At 43.2% G+C, this 18,793-nt stretch overlaps 1 protein-coding gene across 2 annotated transcripts in view; it reads left to right on the plus strand.

Moving 5' to 3' along the window:
- The window catches only part of DLGAP4 (DLG associated protein 4), a 422,133-nt gene that overhangs the window by 236,495 nt on the left and 166,845 nt on the right, over positions 1–18,793 (plus strand). For both annotated transcript variants that reach the window (XM_060230962.1, XM_060230961.1), the window contains one exon: positions 15,876–15,967. The gene's annotated coding sequence lies outside the window, so the exon portion shown is untranslated. The remainder of the gene's footprint in view (positions 1–15,875; positions 15,968–18,793) is intronic.

An 18,793-nucleotide genomic window follows, 5' to 3' on the forward strand; every position in this document is an offset into this window, starting at 1 on the left:
AGGGGATCCATCAAAGATTAATGATATCTCAGTGGTGAATAAAATCTCAACATGCTATGACACCAGTAGTGTCCCATCTGACGAGACTGGCAATCCCGACAATGGCACATATAAGGCTCATAGGTGTTCATGCACCATTCCCGCTCATATCGTTCAGGGGAATATTCTTGGTAGCAACTCCTGTAATGATGGTGCTTGTTGGCCAAATTGTGCTTATGCGGAACAATAGGCATCCTATGTGCATGCTGGAAATCCCCTTCAGAAGATGTATCAGGATCCAATTCCTCTGATATCACTGGGGAGTCATCCTCTGGGCCAGGTTCATTATGTGTTGTAGACCCCTGACCTTCATTAACTTGAGCCTCTGACTGCAGTATCTGTACTGGTGACTCGTTAAGGATCGAAATAATGGCAGTATCAGGTACCCATAGATATAGAGTGAAGAATCATGACCCACTGAATCTATATCAATAGAAATGTTATTCTTACACCATACATGCATGTTTTTGAATATCTGCTTGTAATCCATGACCCCTCAAAAAAATTCAGTGCAAGAAACATTTCAGAGGCACCAGATTAAAGCTCATCTTGCATTAACCTTCTGAAGTGTGACTTTTAATAATTGTCATTATAAGTCATGGGAGGTCTTATGACTATTCTAGGGAGAGCATACAATGGTTAGAATAAAATTTCCACATTTGTGTTCCACTAGGATTGGAAATGTAATATAGAAAAGGCATTTTGATACTGGTTTGGGCAGGTTTTGTAGCATTTTTGAAATTATCTGACTCAATGCCAGGATGACCTATCCGCCTCTTGTAGGTGATCATCTCTGTGGCCTTCATATTTCTAAGGTATATGATCAACAAGCACCAGAGCTGTTCCTTCCTCCCACATGGAAGCAATTAATTAGCTAATGGTTATTCAGCCCATTGAAGATATGTCCTAAGCATACACAGTATAGCAGGAAGGAAGAATAAGAACATAAGAGAAGCCATGTTGGATCAGGCCAATGGCCGATCCAGTCCAACAGACAGACAGACAGACAGACAGACACACTGTGGCTAATAGCCACTGATGGGCCTCTGCTCCATATTTTTATCTAACCCCCTCTTGAAGTTGTCTATGCTTGTAGCCACCACCACCTCCTGTGGCAGTGAATTCCACATGTTAATCACCCTTTGGGTGAAGAAGTACTTCCTTTTATCCGTTTTAACCTGACTGCTCAGCAATTTCATCGTATGCCCATGAGTTCTTGTATTGTGAGAAAGGGAGAAAAGTACTTCTTTCTCTACTTTCTCCATCCCATGCATTATCTTGTAAACCTCTATCATGTCACCCCGCAGTTGACGTTTCTCCAAGCTAAAGAGCCCCAAGCGTTTTAACCTTTCTTCATAGGGAAAGTGTTCCAACCCTTTAATCATTCTAGTTGCCCTTTTCTGGACTTTTTCCAATGCTATAATATCCTTCTTGAGGTGCGGTGACCAGAATTGCACAGTTTTCCAAATGAGACTGCACCATCGATTTATACAGGGGCATTATGATACTGGCTGATTTGTTTTCAATTCCCTTCCTAAAATTCCCAGCATAGCGTTGGCCTTTTTTATTGCAATCGCACACTGTCTTGACATTTTCAGTGAGTTATCTACCACAACCCTAAGACCTCTCTCTTGGTCAGTCTCTGCCAGTTCACACCCCATCAACTTGTATTTGTAGCTGTGATTCTTGGCCCCAATGTGCATTACTTTGCACTTGGCCACATTGAACCTCATCTGCCACGTTGACATCCACTCACTCAGCCTCAACAGATCCCTTTGGAGTTCCTCACAATCCTCTCTGGTTCTCAATTCCTGAACAATTTAGTGTCATCTGCAAACTTGGCCACTTCACTGCTCACTCCCAACTCCAAATCATTTATGAACAAGTTAAAGAGCATGGGACCCAGTACTGAGCCCTGCAGCACCCCACTGCTTACCGTCCTCCACTGTGAAGACTGCCCATTTATACTCACTCACTGCTTCCTATTAATTAGCCAGTTTTTGATCCACAAGAGGACCTGTCCTTTTACTCCATGACTCTCAAGCTTTCTAAGGAGCCTTTGATGAGGAACTGACTGGCCTGTAATTTCCTGGATTTCCTCTGGAACCCTGTAATTTCCTGGATTTCCTCTGGAACCCTTTTTAAAGATGGTGGTGACGTTTGCTACCTTCCAGTCCGCAGGAACAGAGGCAGATTTCAATGAAAGATTACATATTTTTGTCAGAAAACCCACAAGTTCAACTTTGAGTTCTTTCGGAACTCTTGGATGTATGCCATCCCGACCTGGTGACTTATTAGTTTTTAATTTGTCTATCATTTGTAGGACCTCCTCTCTTGTCACCTCAATCTGACTCAGGTCTTTCAGCACCCCTTCCAAAATTAGTGGTTCTGGAGCGGGCAAACACTTCTCATCTTCCACAGTGAAGACGGAGCCAAAAAATGCATTCAGCTTCTCAGCCATTTCCCTATCCTCCTTCAGTAATCCTTTTACCCCTTGGTCATCCAAGGGCCCCACTGCCTCCCTGGTTGGAATGTTGCCTATACCACCATTCTTTTCCACTTGTTCCAATGGCTAGGAACAGAACATCATATATTCGCACCATATTCTTATGCAGAGAGTTGCTAATGGTGTGTCTCATATGCAACCTAGCAGGAGAGCTGTAGGGGAGCACACAGGTTTAAATTTAGAGGGTTGCTTTCCCAGATTCTGATATACTCACTGACTGATTGATATAGACACATGAGTGCACCCGTGTGAATCAGAAAGCCAGATGAAATAGACACTCGGTTTGATCTAAATCCTTGGATGCACTGAGCACAGATAAAACTCGACAGGGTGTGAGGGCGTGAGGAGGTTATAGCAAGATGTGCCCACATCCTGGCCATTTTGTCAGCTGTGGATTCTATACTTTGCCCGTTCAAGAGAAACACTTGCAGCCTCCAGCCTGCCATGCTAACAGGATTTTTTAACCAAGCCTATTACCCTATTTTGCACACAGTCATCTGATCACCATGAACAACTGCAAGTTTTATGTGTGTGACGAGGCTATTTCATCTTTCACAGGTTGAGTTTGGTTTTTTAATTGCAGCCTGCTAGCCCACAGGTTGATTGTTTTTTTTTAAAAAAAAATCCCCTGAAGTCATTGATTGCACATGAATAGCAGTATCCTGAGCATCCAGTAGCCATGGACTAAACCACATGTGAAAAGAAAAAAATTGCACAATAGCTATGATGTGGGAGGTTCTTCAAACCGAGTGGACTCCCTGGTTTGCAGAAAAGTCTTATGTTGAGGATACAAACCCCCCAACTTATAGAAACATCATGTACATGTCAACTAATGCCAGAATCAAGCAGCATCAAATGCTTCACCAAAATGCAAATGCAGTGGTGGCCACCAGCCCCATCTGACCACCCCACTTACACTGATTTCTGCTCCCTTGCTGTGCTGGTGGCAGAGGTGAGCAAGCAGGCAGGAGGAGTGGGGGGAGGGAGACAGTTGGGGAGGGAAGCTAAAGTCTTTGGGTAGGTGCAGGGGTCCAGATGGAGGAGGCAGTTGGGGGAGGCCAGAGCTGAGGGCAACAAGTACAGGGGAAAGGGGACTGATCCCCCAGAGGGTCCTCTGTTGTCCAAGGGATGCTGAGAACTGGCTGTCTGGCCAACAAAAAGTAGTGAAATGTTCATTAGGGATGGAAGAGGCAGAAGATGAAAGCTACAGTTGCTGGCCACCATTGAATTCAAAACCTGGTGTCCTATTCTACATAGCAACTGTCTTGAGAATTGTACCTTCTGTCCTCAGTGAACAAAATGGGGACTGCAGCATTACATTTCACCATCCTACTAATCTCACAACCATGTGCATCCCTGCAAGTTCACAATTGGCCTTTGCCAGGGCTCACTTTGTAGCAGGAGTTCCTTTGCATATTAGGCCACGCCTCCCTGATGTAGCCAGTCCTCCAAGTGCTTACAGTAGGTCCTGTAAGGAGAGCCCTGTAAGCTCTTAGAGGATTGGGAGGTGTGGCCTAATATGCAAAGCAGCTTCTGCTACAAAGTGAGCCCTGGCCTTTGCTTCTACAAGGAGAAATTTTGTGCCCTCTTACTTTAGGCTGAACAGCTCTTTAGCATTCTAGTTGTTGTTGCTCAGACTTTTAAACATGCTTCTTACAGCATTATTTCATTCTGACAACAACAGCTGTAGTGTGATTAAAGCAATGAGATATGCCAGCAATGACATACCAGAAGCAGTGGATGTAATCAACACATACTTAAGGAGAGCGCTGTACAAGTTAGAGCAAATAGCAGATTCTGGGATGCTTCATCTGAAAGCAGGGGGCCTTTGTCAGTGAAACAGTGGCCTTTCTGAAATGCTGCATAGTGTTCCAGTGAACTGATCTTGAATGCCTCTGAATGTATTAATCATTTCAGCGTGGGTAGAGAAAAGCTCGCCATCCCTGCAGTAGCCAGGTATAACTGTTGGGGAAAAAATCTGAATAATTCTCAGGTCTACAGAATTCAAGGATGAATTGCAAATAAGTAGTCAAGTTGTTGTATGTTCAGCTGGTGAATAAACTTAGCAGAATTAAAGGATTAATGTACAAAATGTATGAATGCCAGTGTCTGGTAGCTACAGTGGAGTGAGCAATATGAATCAGACAAATCTAAGCCAGTTGAAATTCTCTTTTTATTTCTATTCCAGACCAGATCTAAAACTCCCCTTTGTCATTTCATTGTGCAAGAAAGAGTGACAAAAAAGAGTGTTGAAATTGTTTTAAAGGGACATGGGTGTGAATTCTGATTGTTTGGTGGCCAAAAGGATACATCTGTAGATATTTGATCTGGGACTGGTGTGTTTAAGGGACCAATCATTTCCATCTGTACCTGCCCATCTTTCTTAGAGGCAAGGTAAATTGCTCAGGGTCCAGCATGGGGGTGGGGGCAGGTTGGAGCTAATTCATTTTACTAGAGTCCATAAGTTCCAAGGGGAGCAACTTGGTCTTCAAACCTGTTGGCATTATATGTTTCCAAAATAGAATTCTGCTTTAAAACATATGCTTTCCCAAAAGATCATGAAACTCATAAGACAGTATGTCTAGGATGAGACCAGGAAGGATGTCCAGTTGTAACTTTGTATTAGACCTGAGAAAAATTATACTTGGCCCTGAGATGGTAAGTAGAGGTGGAGCCTTCTCTGTAGTGACTCCACAACCCTAGAACTCTTTTCTTTAAGATGCTCCTCTGGTACCCAGCATTTTGTATTGTAGGCATCAGGTAAAACAGGATTCTGTTTGATTTTAGTTTCTTGTGTGGTGCCTGGTTTGTTCCAGGGGTGGTCTTAGGGGCTGCCCTGAGCCCCACATGGGAGGCACTGAGCTTCCCAATAACCCTGCTACTGCTGTTTGGCTGCTATCTTTTCTGCCACCACTATACTACTGCAACCAAATAAAAAAAACACTCTGTGAAAAATACTATTTCAAAGTATAATTCATACAAGGAAAAAAGTGCATTTCAGCAACCTCATTATTTTACATTCTGCTGTGCATAATTATGCACATATATACAACAGTGTACAAATAGTCCAAATAATGAATAAGTCCAAATCATAAGTCCAAAAATTGCTGCAACGGACTGCTAGCAAAGTAAAGTCTGTTTCGGATGACCAGGTCCTTCCTCCGGGAAGCGTTTTGCAAAACTTGTGGTATATGTGTAGAAAATGTTCACAATGTTCAGTTCTTTCACAAATTAATGTACAAAATCGGAACGCTGCTGCCTCCATCTGGTCAGGTGCTTTCTCTCTTTCCTTTGAGAGGTAGGACCGGGGTGGGGCCAGTGGGCCTAGCCATGCAGGTTCTTTTTCCATTCCTCACTCCTTTTAGGAGGTGGGGCCAGGGCAGACTGGCAGACAGGGCCTCATCCTGAACATCTGTACGGGACCCCAAACTCACTAAGACTGTCTCCAGTTTTCACTGTTTTTGTTCCTCCTCTTCCCGTTGCTACCTGCTGAACATTATTATAACTTCATTATTTCTATTAATTGATGTCTTGATTGACATGTTATTGCTTTATTGTTACAGGCGTAGATGGCTTTCAAAGGATATTAGACAGATATATGGAGGATAGGTCTATCAGTGGTTATTAGTCATGGTGACTAAAGGGAATCTCCACATGCAGAGGCAGCAAACCTCTGAATACTAGTGAAAGGAGGCAACATCAAGGGAAGGCCTCAGCCTCTATGCCTTGTTGTTGGATCTGCAGAAGAACCAATTGACCAGTATGTGAGACAGGATGCTAGACTAGATGAACTACTGATCTGATCCAGTAGGGTTTTTCTCATGTTCTTATAAGATAGCCTTCCATTCATTGGCCATATGGGTAGACCCAGACATTCTCATTTCTCTCAAATTCATCACTATCACTCTCCATCACTCAGCAAACCAATGCTATCTCCTCCAGTTATTCAGCAGGGTGCAAGCAAATCCCCTCCGTTTGGTTGTTACAAACCAAACAAGTAGATAAGGCTAAAGCACTTAAGCAAACAAGCACATAAAAAGTGCATTTTACAGTTGAAGATAGACACTTGAAACGGCTATCCATAATTAGCCTTTTTTTGAGCTCTGACCAAACTGCAGTTCACATTAAAAGGCAATGTTTTCTTTAGCTGCTATTCCGTAGCTTTACCTGCCTTTTTGTGGATGATATGGTTAAAAACAGTGCCATTCTAGTTATGAAATGCGCAAAGTTGTCTGCACTTTCAATCTATAAGGATATGGTCACTCTTCAGCAGAATACCACACCTAATATACTATGGCTGCGGTCGCACACACTAAATAATGCACTTTCAATCCACTTTCAATGCACTTTCCAACTGGATTTTACTGTGTGAACTGGGAAAATCCAATTGGAAAGTGCTCTGAAAGAGGACTAAAAGTGCATTATCTAGTGTGTGTGATCGCAGCCTATAAAGGCTTTTCAAATACAATATAAACCAGTGCAGAGTACTCCCACCTCACACTTGTCTTATTCCAAAAACTATGTAAAACAGAATTGTTCAGGAGGGCATTTTTATAAAGGTAGTTGGGCTGCCATCTCAAAGTGCATTCCTGGCTCTATGCATGTTAATTCTGGTGATGGAGAAGAAAAAGAAGCTGAAAACGGGCTTAAAGAGTAAGTAGTTATCAGTGGGCAATTTCCCACACAGCTTACTGAGGAGCGAAGTCCCTCCTCACCGCGCAGCATCTGCTCGGATTTCCCACCAACTGCTCCATGGATTCAGGAAGTGCCACACCTTTTGCGTCTCAAATGGAATCGCTAAAACCCTAGTTTACATTAGCAATGCAAAAGGTGCAGCACTTCCTGAATCTGTGGAGCAGTTGGTGGGAAATCCGAGCAGACACTGTGCGGTGAGGAGGGACTTCGCTCCTCGGTAAACTGTGTGGGAAATCGCCCAGTGTTTCTTCTTTGCCTTCAGGCATAAATTAGCCCCTGTCATTACATGTGAAACTGGAAATAATCTAGGTATGAATGAGTTAATTTTCTTCTTTCTTTTTTTGGCTCACTACACTATTCCAAGGAAATCAATGCAACTTGAGTTCAAGCCCATTGGAGTAAAGGAATCCAATGTATCATTCCTAGTAATATTAATTAAGGAGTAATCAAGTTGACAGAGATTTATTCATGATTGGTTTCCTTAAAACTAGTTTAACACAACTGAGAAACTGAAAATTGACCTCCTTGTTCATACACGGTTCCAAAATGATCATTAATTACAACATTAACCAGCATGAATGACCAAACAAGAATGCTCAGCTTGACTTCATCTCTGATTACTGACATGGCCTAGTCAATAATGCCCTCCCTGGATCAGAGACACCCTTGATCAGAAAGGGCTCAGAAAAATGACCAGGATATAACCAGGTTGTGGCAGCCAGGTACGCACAGTGATGTCATTTTTTGATCCTTGGATATTGGCTCTTCCTGTTATGGCAAATCAAAATTCACCAAGCAGTGGATTTTCACCATGTAATAAGGAACAGGTCTAATGACAGGTTAGTTTTAGGGTTGCCAAGCTCCAGGAGGCAGCTGGAGATTACCCGCTATTACAGTTGATCTCCAGATGACCAAGACCCTGGAGAAAATGGCTGCTTTGGAGGATGGACTCTATGGCATCATACCCCACTGAGGTCTGTCCCCTCCCCAAACTCTGCCCTGCTCAGGCTCCACCCCAAAAATCTCCACACAGCCCTATTTTACCCTACTTGTGATGTGTTGTTGCAATAGTAATCCCACTCTAGGAACCAGGCACCTTAAAATGGCATACAAAGTCCTTCCTGATGTCTACAATAATCTTATGAGGTAGGTTAGGAAGAGAAAATGTGCAATTGCACATTGATGGCAGAGAATTCTGAAATGGTTTCTTTCCAGTATGTCCAAATGTCTGGTACACACTCTTTTAAATTTGTATCACAGGTTAGATATATATTTTCTTAGGAATAACCCATATTTCCCCATCAGAGATTGTTATAAAATGTCATTTTCTGGATATTTGGTCCAATTCTTTTTTTTTTCCTATTACCCCTTTATTAGGTCCAATTCCTTAATTTTTCCCATTACCCTTAACTGACCTGTTCTACCAGTGTTAGTGTGCTGTACTATTTAGAGTGACGGACTAGGATCTGGGAGACACATGAGCAAATCCCTACTCAACCGTGGAAGCTTCCTGGGTGACCTGGGGCCAGTCACACACTCTCAGCCTCACTTACCTCACAGGGTTGTTATTAGATAAAATGGAGGTGATGCAAATGATGTAAGCTGCTTTGGATCCCCATTGGGGAGAAAGGTGGGATTTAAATGAAGTAAATAAATATAAATAACTAAACCCCAGAACTCTTTACTTTCCACATTTTTCTATGACTATCAGAAATCCAGTTTTTAATTCTCCCCAACTGGTAGACAAAGACTTCTTTCTCATCTTAGTCTCTATGTATCATGTATCACTGACAAGGGAATGAGCCTCCTGCTTACATGGAAACAATGTCTGTCATGGATGAGAGCAGAAGGGGATTATATTTATGGAGACTGACCAATGTTGGTGGTGGCACCAAGACTGGGAAAAATGTCATCCTGCCAAGTAGGCATAGTTTCACAGCCAGGAGTGAAAACATGCATCTCATTGTTGGCTGAGTAGGGTCTGGTGTGCTGATGCTGCCAAAATCTGAGACCCAGATTGATTAAGACTGTTTACACATATGGAAGAGGAGACTTGAAAAGGAGCTGCCCCTTCTGTGCATATGTGCGTGCCGTGGTGGGAGAAGTGCTACTATATAAGGACAGCATCCTCATCAGGCACACACCCATTTGAATCTCCCTACAGGAAAAAGAGATCAGATGCTCAAGATCTGTAATTTCCAAGTGGGTTAGCAATCTTTCTCAATTTCATTTCTTTTGATTAGTCTTCACCCTACTCTTGTAATCTATATATACTCTAGTGTTGTGCCTGTAGAGTAAAGCTTCTTTTAGTTTAAGATAAAGTTATTGCCTTGATTCCTATCTATGTACCTCACTGTGACTCACCTTATGAAAGCAGCCCCAGTTTGAATGCTCCTCCTGGTACCAAACAGGAGAGGGAACAGGGATCAGGAGGTGGTAGTAGTCTACCACAGGGAAAGGCTCTGAACCCTACTCATGATGGAGTTGGGGAGCAGCAACAGATTCCTATTGGGACAAGTAGGCTCCCTCACAAAAATGACTCTCTCCCTAGCTCCTGAGTCCTGTTGAGCCTCACTTGATTGGTTAAGAACTGTTTGCCTGAACAAGGAGAGAGGGGAGCCAGTCAGGCACTGGACCAGAAGCATCACAGTTTGCTTTTGGGGAAATCACACCTTGGTAGTAGTATGCTTTTGCTAGCCCTACAGTAGCAGCAATGTAACATACAGCAAATACACATCTTACCAGTAGTTTAATGTTATAAATGTGGGGTTCAAGATGACAGAACAGCCTATAATTCCTTGCCAAATACAACACATAAAACCAGACAAAAGGGAATACACTAAAATAAGTGGTATCCAAGATCTTATTTGGACAGACAGGCAGATGATAGATAGACAGACAGACAGACGCTTTCAGCACCTAAAAAGTTTGAGGGAGGGAAATTTCTTATAATTCAGTGAACTATCAAGATTGTTCATGTTCAGCATAAAGAGACAACTGAAGCACTGCACAAATTTATTGGAGGGAAATCTTATAATTAATTTCATTGTTATCTCGACTTAGCTAACTACAGCTGCCATATTTAACCTAGCAAATTTGGGATGAACTGCTCTCACCAAATGATCAAGCTGTGCAAGACCGTCAAAATGTTTAGAGAGTCTTCAGTGCATCATTTCTATTTTTAAATACAGAATTGTAAAATAGGCTGTTAAAGACTAGTGGTCATTCTAGTTTTATTGAGAGAGTATATTGTCTTTCAAATGTCAGTGCTGTGTACAAGAACTGCTGGGAAAGATGGACTCAAATTGACATTCATTCATGTGAAGTTTATTTTATTTATTACCTTTTATCTTCCACCCTTCCTTTAAAGATCTTCAGATGGCATAGATGGAATGAGTCCTGTGAGATAGGCTAGGCTGAAAGATCAGCCCAATGTCACTTAAGTTTTATGGCAGCCTTGGGAGTGGAACCCAACTCTTCCTGGTTCTAGACCAACTCTCTGTCAGTGGTGCCACCATCAGCACAGAGAACTTTCCATAGGGGATCTAAACTATTTAGTCAAAATGTACTGTTGTTCATTGACATTTTGTTTCTTAGGAAGCAATCTCCCCACAAAACAACAACGATAACAAAACACCATGGGTATGTTCCATCCATTTTAATTTCACTTGATATGGACAGAGTTCCTGAAATACTGTGCATGTAAATCTAAATTACTAAATGTAAATTTCTAAATCACACCCAACATGACAGTCCTGGCTAGAGACTTTCAAGTAGAGGTGCTTTGCCATTGCCTTCCTCTTCAGGGTCTTCCTTGGAGGTGTCCCTTCCAAGTACCAACCCTGTTTAGCTTCCAAGATCTGACAAGATCAGGCTATACCATGCTGCCTTCCCTCCCCTGAAATAGTAACCATCCATTTAAAAAGTAAACAAATAGCAACCCTACTTACAATATGCCAGTGCAAAACAACAACAACTTCTTTCTGGATCCACAGGCCTGCTCTCTGTCACATTATATTTAATCTAGACTGTACCAAGCAATTCTTTCCAAAGCATTTTGTCATGACCTAGGCTACAGGGCCAATCCAAACCAGTCCCCCCTGTCCAAAGCATTCTTTTCTAACTGGCATTGGCACCAACCAAGCTGAATTGAGCACTGGGTAAACCAGTGCCTTCCTTACCCTCTCTTATTTCTGTTATCCACAACACAGCAAAGCTAGACAAATTATGTAAAAGGTGCTCAGGCTCAGCTAGAATTGGCAGCTGTTTGGAAGAGGACTGTGGGGAAATTTACACCGAGTCTGGCCTAACACTAAGGGCTACACTGTCCATCTGCTCCTGCATTTGACAGGCTCACTTGGACTGCAGCAGTGCTGATGCTTCAGGGTAGGACGCAGAGCAAGGAATGAAACCAGGAGCATTTGTCATTGTTGGAGTTTGTTAACCCTTTTTTGTTGTCTTGTGCTGAGGGAGAGAAAACAAAAGATCACAGCACTTCAAAAATATATGGTACTCTTGTTATATGTATGGCTATATATTAGTTAAAGAAATTAATTAATTTCAAGCATTTGTATTCCACCTTGTGCCCAAGATAAGAAACAATATTGTTTCCTACAGTCACCATTCAGATACTTCAGGGAAGCTCAGCTTCACATCCTGAAGGAAACAGCCCTTCCTTCTTGGTTGCCACCCAGATCAGATTTTGTGTTCAGATCAGAGTAGCTCTCATTGCTAAAAGATTGAAAAAAATGAAATGAAAAGGGCCAATTCATTTCATTCATTTGGATAATAAAAACAAATGTGAAAAAGCCTCAGTGGACAAATATCATTCACTGAGTCTTTGCCATGAAGCTTTCCAGCCTGATGTAGAGAATTCAAGAAGATCAGAGGGAAGGGGACAGACTTCTCTCTTCATCTTGCACTTACTATGCTGCAGGCTGTGGCTGCTTGGGCAGCAATGGCAGCTGGTTTGTCAGCAAACAAGCAGGTAGCTTAGTGAGAAGAGCATCTTGGAAATGAAATTTTTGAGATGCTTGACAATGCCCTTAAGGTTTTCTTAAATTGTTCCACAGAGTATACTTTATTACTGCAAAAGTCAGGTGGGTTGGTAAGTTGTACAAGGAATTAAAGAAACATTACCATGCAAAACCAACTAACTCTATGGAAATTGACCAAATTACAAGATTTTCAAAGATTAGGGCCATATGGAATGCAAGCAGACATAAGTTTTTCCCAACTTAATCATGATGTATCATCAAAGGATAAGCTGTCAGGGTTCAAGCCAACTATGTGTATCAACTCCCTATCCCCAAGAAATTTACAGATCCTTTTAGAATCAGGATCAAGATCCTGAGTAATAGAGGAAAAAATAACAGTCAGAGAGAGAAATGAAGCAAGAGTGATCATCATATTTTCTAATTGCTCAAGAAAAAAATGAGGCATTGCTTGCGATGTGAGCGAGCATTGGTGGCAGCAGCTTTCCCCTTACCTGGAGAGTAGCATGTACAGGTTGCTGAAAGCCTTCCTAGACCCCTGGGGGAAAATTCCATCAAGGATCCCTCTTCATAAAGAATATTCAGAGAAACACAATATGAAGAAAGATTCAGGTGGGGAACCATGTTGTTCTGAAGCAGCAGAAGGAAGAGACAGGGGAAAGAGGTGTGTGTACTGTGAGAAATGTAAAATAAGGCCCACTGAACTCAGAGGAATGTACTCCTTTTCCATTACTCCATCTCAGCATGCTGAGAAAGTCAGAGATCCTCAAATACAAATATGTACGCACCGGAGAAATGAAGGAAGGAACTCGCTAAAGCTTAAGAGAACGCAGCAGGAAAATGTCACAGTAGGAATACAGATTCTCTTAACTATTCATTTAACCAGAAAATGTAGCAAATACACTTACTCCAGTCAACTTGCTATGATTTCAATTCAAGCAAAGGGTTAAAGTGAGTCCTTGGTAGCTACAGATGTAGGGACTTGATCAGCTCACCCTCTGTCAGTGTTTGAATGGCAGTCTCAAGAGAAAGCTGGATCTAGTACATAATGAACAGTATTTATATGAGCATCCATTGCCTGCACAGAATATATGCTTGTTGGATGGAAGTGGCAGGAAATGTATTTGCTAAGAGAAGAGAAGTATTTGATTACAAGGCTAATTTGCTTCTTTTTCCTGTCAATGAAGATCATATATATTCAGCAAGAATTTGCATTAGTTTAGCTTCCCATCCTTTGGAAAATATGCAGCTGTGGTGCTGATCACATTCCATGGTGACCTTGGGGCAACTTCCTTGGTTGGGTTGAAGGGCAAAGGTGCTGGGGACCACCAAAAGGCAGGGGGGAAGGGGTTTTCACTGGCACCAGACATGAGATGATTCTGATAAAAGATGTCTATAACTTCTCATTCAGGACCCTGGACAGCCACTTATTTATACCAATTCCTGCAGAGAAATGCTGAGAGGTCTGTAGGGCACTGTTTCCCATTTGCAGGGTCAGGATCTGGTACTGGACCACGGAAGCCTTACTACCAGGTCACAAGGAAAGCCAAAGCTAGTCCCGCCCCCAGCAAAGCATGACCTCTGTTCTGCTTCCTTCCTCCCCCCGCCATCTCTGTGTTGTGCAGAGAAAAGCTTGCCTTGAAGACTGACACAGTCTGCAAAGCCTGAGCTCTGTTTGACTTCCTTCCTTTCCCCATCTCTGTGTTGTGCAGAGAGGAGCTGGGCTGCCTCTCCTTCCTTCTCCCCTCTCCCAGTGTTTGAGAGAAAAGCTGGCGTCCAATGGCACTTTAGATCCATGAAGTGTTCTTCAAGGTATGAGCTTTCATGTGCCTTGCAGTATGTTCTTTTGGGGAGATTTCCCAGGAGGCCTGGGCGGCAAAGAAGGGGTGTGTGTTTTTTTCAGCTGGGAGGGGCGGGGAGTGGGCATTCCAGTAGTTAATTTTTTACCTTCTTTCTTTTTCCATCTGCAAGGGATGCTCTGTCTGTATTCTTGGTGCTGGGGGTGAGGGGAAGCAACAGTGGGAGGGCTTCTAGTGCCCTGGCCCCACTGGTGGACATTCTGGTGCTTTTGGGGCATTGTATGAGAGAATTTTGGACTGGATGGTCCACTGGTCTGATCAAACATGGCTTCTCTTATGTTCTCTCTTTCCATGTCTTTCCTTTCCTTCCATTTCATTCTTTCCCTTTCTTTCTTTCTTTCTTTCTTTCTTTCTTTCTTTCTTTCTTTCTTTCTTTCTTTCTTTCTTTCTTTCTTTCTTTCTTTCTTTCTTTCCTTCCTTCCTTCCTTCCTTCCTTCCTTCCTTCCTTCCTTCCTTCTGTTTTTACCGGATGAAACTTTTCTGTTTATCATACTGTTGTTGCAAACATAGGAGTGCTGTCAATGAAAAATTGGCATCCCCAGTTGTAGCCAGCTGGCCTTTCTTTGAGATTTCTGAGTAAGTGAGTGATAATTAGAGGTGTGGGGCAGAAAGAGATTATTGGAGATTACTGCTGTATATCTCAACAGCACTGGAAGTGATGGTACTATGAACTTGGTACCATTTTACTGGTCCTGCTTTTAACAGCTGTCTGACACCAAAATCAAACTCCTCCTGTAGATATCAAAAAGGATGAAAGAAGTTCACTGGCTAAATATCTGCACAACAGGTTGCTTTTAAAGGCATGGGAAACACCAAGCAAGCTTGGTTGTAGCTTGAGGCAGGGTTCCAGTAGTAGCAGCTGAAGGAAGGGCCTACTAAATGTGTTAGCATATTTTGAGGTACAGCAGCTGCCAGGGCCCAGTGTGGGTGGTACATAGTGCTGGCATTCCTGATGGCAATGGCAACAGCACTTCCAACTGCATACACTAGCCAGTGCTGTTGAGGAAGGGGTGTGTAGGTAGTGCAGGCAATTGAACATGGGCATTAGGAGTGCTTGCAAGCTGGAGAAGAACACACAAACAGATAGGTGCATGCAGGCATGAGGGTGGAAAGAGAGGACCCTGGGAATGTATGAAAAAATTGCAGACCACCCACCTTCCACCCCCATTTTGGCTCAGCATGAGTTTCAGAGAGATTTTTCTGAAAATGAAGTTATTTCAGAAGAAGAGGCAGGTTTGGGGGAGTGCCCTGGAAGTGACATCACAGGAAAAGGTAGAGTTTTGGTTTTGGTGGAAGTGACATCACTTGACCCTTGACCTGGAAGTGACACCTCAGGAAATTACATAATTCCTGGCTCCACCCCCAAAGTCTCCTGGCTCCACCCCCGGATTTTAGTGGGCCATGAAGGAGAAGTGTAAAAATAACCAGGCCACAGGAAAGAAAAGTTTGGGAAACCCTGCTGTAGGGCATATGTAAATAGCCCATGAAAAAAACCTACGAGACACTTCCTCCAAACAAAAGAGATATTCAAAATATGGGAGGAACTGAATGGAGATAGTGTAAGTTTAGACCTAACTAGGAAGTCAAAACAAACTCAGAAAAAATCCACAAAAGCAAAAAAGGAAACACAATTATAAATGCATCCGCTAAGTATATAGTCCCTATCAATCTAAATACCTTGTTACTGGCAGAATAAACATCAGGATTCAGCCCTCATTGTTCCTCCAATGATGACCAGGAACATAATAAAGACCAGGTCTCCTCTTATGGTTTATTGTGTAGGTGTCAAGTCATCCTGCTGGCTGAATTCCAACAGGAAACTGGGGTTTCATCCTCTTTGCTGGTCATGAGAAGACTCACAGGCCAATCTAAAGGTATGAGAGAAACCACTTATAGGTTGTTTCGCTGTCTGGTGCAGTTTATTGTGTTATTCCCTGGAGTGTCTCTGTCCTTCTTTCCTGGATGTAATATCTGCCTCCCATTGAGCCTTCCTGCCAGTTGGCTGCACTCGGGGAGGGGGGGGGGGGTTGCAGCAAAGTATTTTTTTATTAACTCAAAGGAAAAGGGGGTGACTGGCATGTCATCATGGATGCCCACAATATGCTAGCGTCATTCTTGGTTTAAAACAACATAATGGACATTAGCAGCAGGATGTCTTTGGCATGTGGATAAGAAGAGCATTCTGTATTGCATAGACCTCTCCACTGAATTTTAGCTAGCAAGGCTGCCCACAGTGACTAGATCAGCTTTAATCTGATAATAGTACTTCTGAAGATTACTCCTCCGTTTGTGATTTAGCCAATATGCTGGTAAGAAAAAATACATCCAGCAGTGCCACTCCAAACAATTCTATATTAAACCAAGGCATGCCATTATCCCATAGCATTTTGAATAGAAGCTAAATGAATCTGGGTGTTCCACAATGCATTCTTCCATCAATGAAATAAACTATGTTAGAAATTTGCAAAGGAGAAATTGTTTTTTTTCAGTTTATTGGCTATTAAACCATAATTTTGCTGACCTAACTTTGTAGGCCTTCCCTTGTATACTCTGACATGCCCCCTGAACATAAAGGGTTGCAAATAATCCATTTCTCTGTGTATTTGTTTTGATGTTTGGGTGGGTAGGTGTTGCTTTATATTGACTTGAATTGTTTATTGGTGTTTTTATGCTCTTTTGTTGCCATTTTTATTTCAATATGATCTTTTTTATTTTTAACCTGGCTGTGTAAATATGTGGGCTAGGGTTGCCAACCCCCAGGTGGGGGCAGGAGATCCCCCTTTTTGGAGACTTTCCCCCCGCTTCAGGGTCATCAGAAAGCTGGGAACTCTATTATTCCCTATGGAAATTTATTCCCATAGAAAATCATGGAGAATTGATCTGCGGGTATCTGGGGCTCTGGGGGGCTGTTGTTTGGGGTAGAGGCACCATATTTTCAGTATAGAATCTAGTGCCTCTCCCCAAAATACCCCCCAAGTTTCAAAAAGATTGGACCAGGGGGTCCAATTCTATCAGCCCCAAAAGAAGGTGCCCCTATCCTTCATTATTTCCTATGGAAGGAAGGAATTGAAAAGGTGTGCCGTCCCTTTAAATGTGATGGCCAGAACTCCCTTTGGAGTTCAATTATGTTTGTCACAGCTTTGATCTTGGCTCCACCCCTAATGTCTCCTGGCTCCACCCCCAAAGTCTCCTGGCTCAAACCCCAAAGTCCCCAGATATTTCTTGAATTGGACTTGGCAACCCTAATGTGGGCTAGTATAAGTGACCTGTGATCTGAGATTTACAGGTCCTAGATTTGATTCCCATCTCTTGTCATGGGCTTGCTTCATGACCACAAGCTAATCACTTTGGTGTATACATACAAACAAGACCCTATTTTCCTGCAGGAACTTTTATGTATACAGAATTGTGCAGAGAACTGGGTTGTATATGAATACAGACTGCAGTGTACCTCAATTCATTTATTAGATAGTGCCTGGATTTCCACTTAGTCCACATAATAATAATACATAATATATTTTATTTATATCCCGCCCTCCCCGCCGAGGCAGGCTCAGGGCGGCTAACAACATCGGTTAATATAACAAGTTATACAGTAAATTAGACAATAGATAACAAATTGATTAAAATTCTAAAAACAGTAAAACAATAAAATTAACATCGTGGTGCTATTCCGACAGATAATAAGTCATTTAAGCAGACTCTCAGGTTTTAGTCGGTGAAGGCTTCGCCAAAGAGGATGGTCTTGCAGGCCCTGTGGAATCGGTCAGAGTCCCACAAGGCCCGCACTTCCTCCGGGAGCTGGTTCCATAAGTGTGGAGCTACAATGGAGAAAGCCCAAGTACGGGTACTCTGCAGCTTTACTTCCTTCAGCCCGGGAATAGTTAGCAGGTCCTTCCCTGCTGACCTCAGTGCTCTCTGGGGTTCATATGGGGAAAGACTGTCCCTCAGGTAGGCAGGTCCTCGGCCATATAGGGCTTTAAAGGTAATAACCAGCACTTTGTAACAAATCCGGTATGTAACTGGCAGCCATTGCAGTCCGCGCAGCCCTGACTGTATGTGCTCCCATTTTGGGAGCCCCAATAACAGCCTAGCCGCTGCGTTCTGCACCAGCTGCAGCTTCCGGGTTCGGCACAGAGGCAGCCCCATGTAGAGGGCATTACAGTAATCCAGTCTCGAGGTGACCGTTGCATGAATCACTGTTGCTAGGTCCCGGCGCTCTAGGAAGGGGGCCAACTGCCTTGCCCGCCTCAGATGAAAGAAGGCTGACTTAGCAGTGGCTGCTATCTGGGCCTCCATTGATAATGAGGGCTCCAGTAGGACTCCCAGGCTCTTGACCCGGTGCGCCACCTTCAGCGGCACCCCATCAAAAACCGGGAGAGGTATTTCCCTCCCCAGAGCGCCCCGGGCCACGCAAAGGACTTCTGTCTTCGCTGGATTCAGCTTCAGCCCACTCAGCCTTAACCAGGTTGCCACGGCCTGCTGTGCCAGGTCTAAATTCCTCGGGGCGCAGCCAGGCCAGTCATCCATCAGCAGATAGAGCTGGGTGTCATCTGCATATTGTTGACACCCTAGCCCATACCTCCGGGCAATCTGGGCAAGGGGGCGCATATAGATATTAAATAGCATCGGTGAGAGAACCGCTCCCTGAGGCACCCCACAATCTAGTGTGCGCCTCTGGGACAGCTCACCCCCGATTG

This window comes from Heteronotia binoei, chromosome 2 (genome assembly GCF_032191835.1).
Source record: "Heteronotia binoei isolate CCM8104 ecotype False Entrance Well chromosome 2, APGP_CSIRO_Hbin_v1, whole genome shotgun sequence".
NCBI classification, from domain to species: Eukaryota; Metazoa; Chordata; class Lepidosauria; order Squamata; family Gekkonidae; genus Heteronotia; species Heteronotia binoei.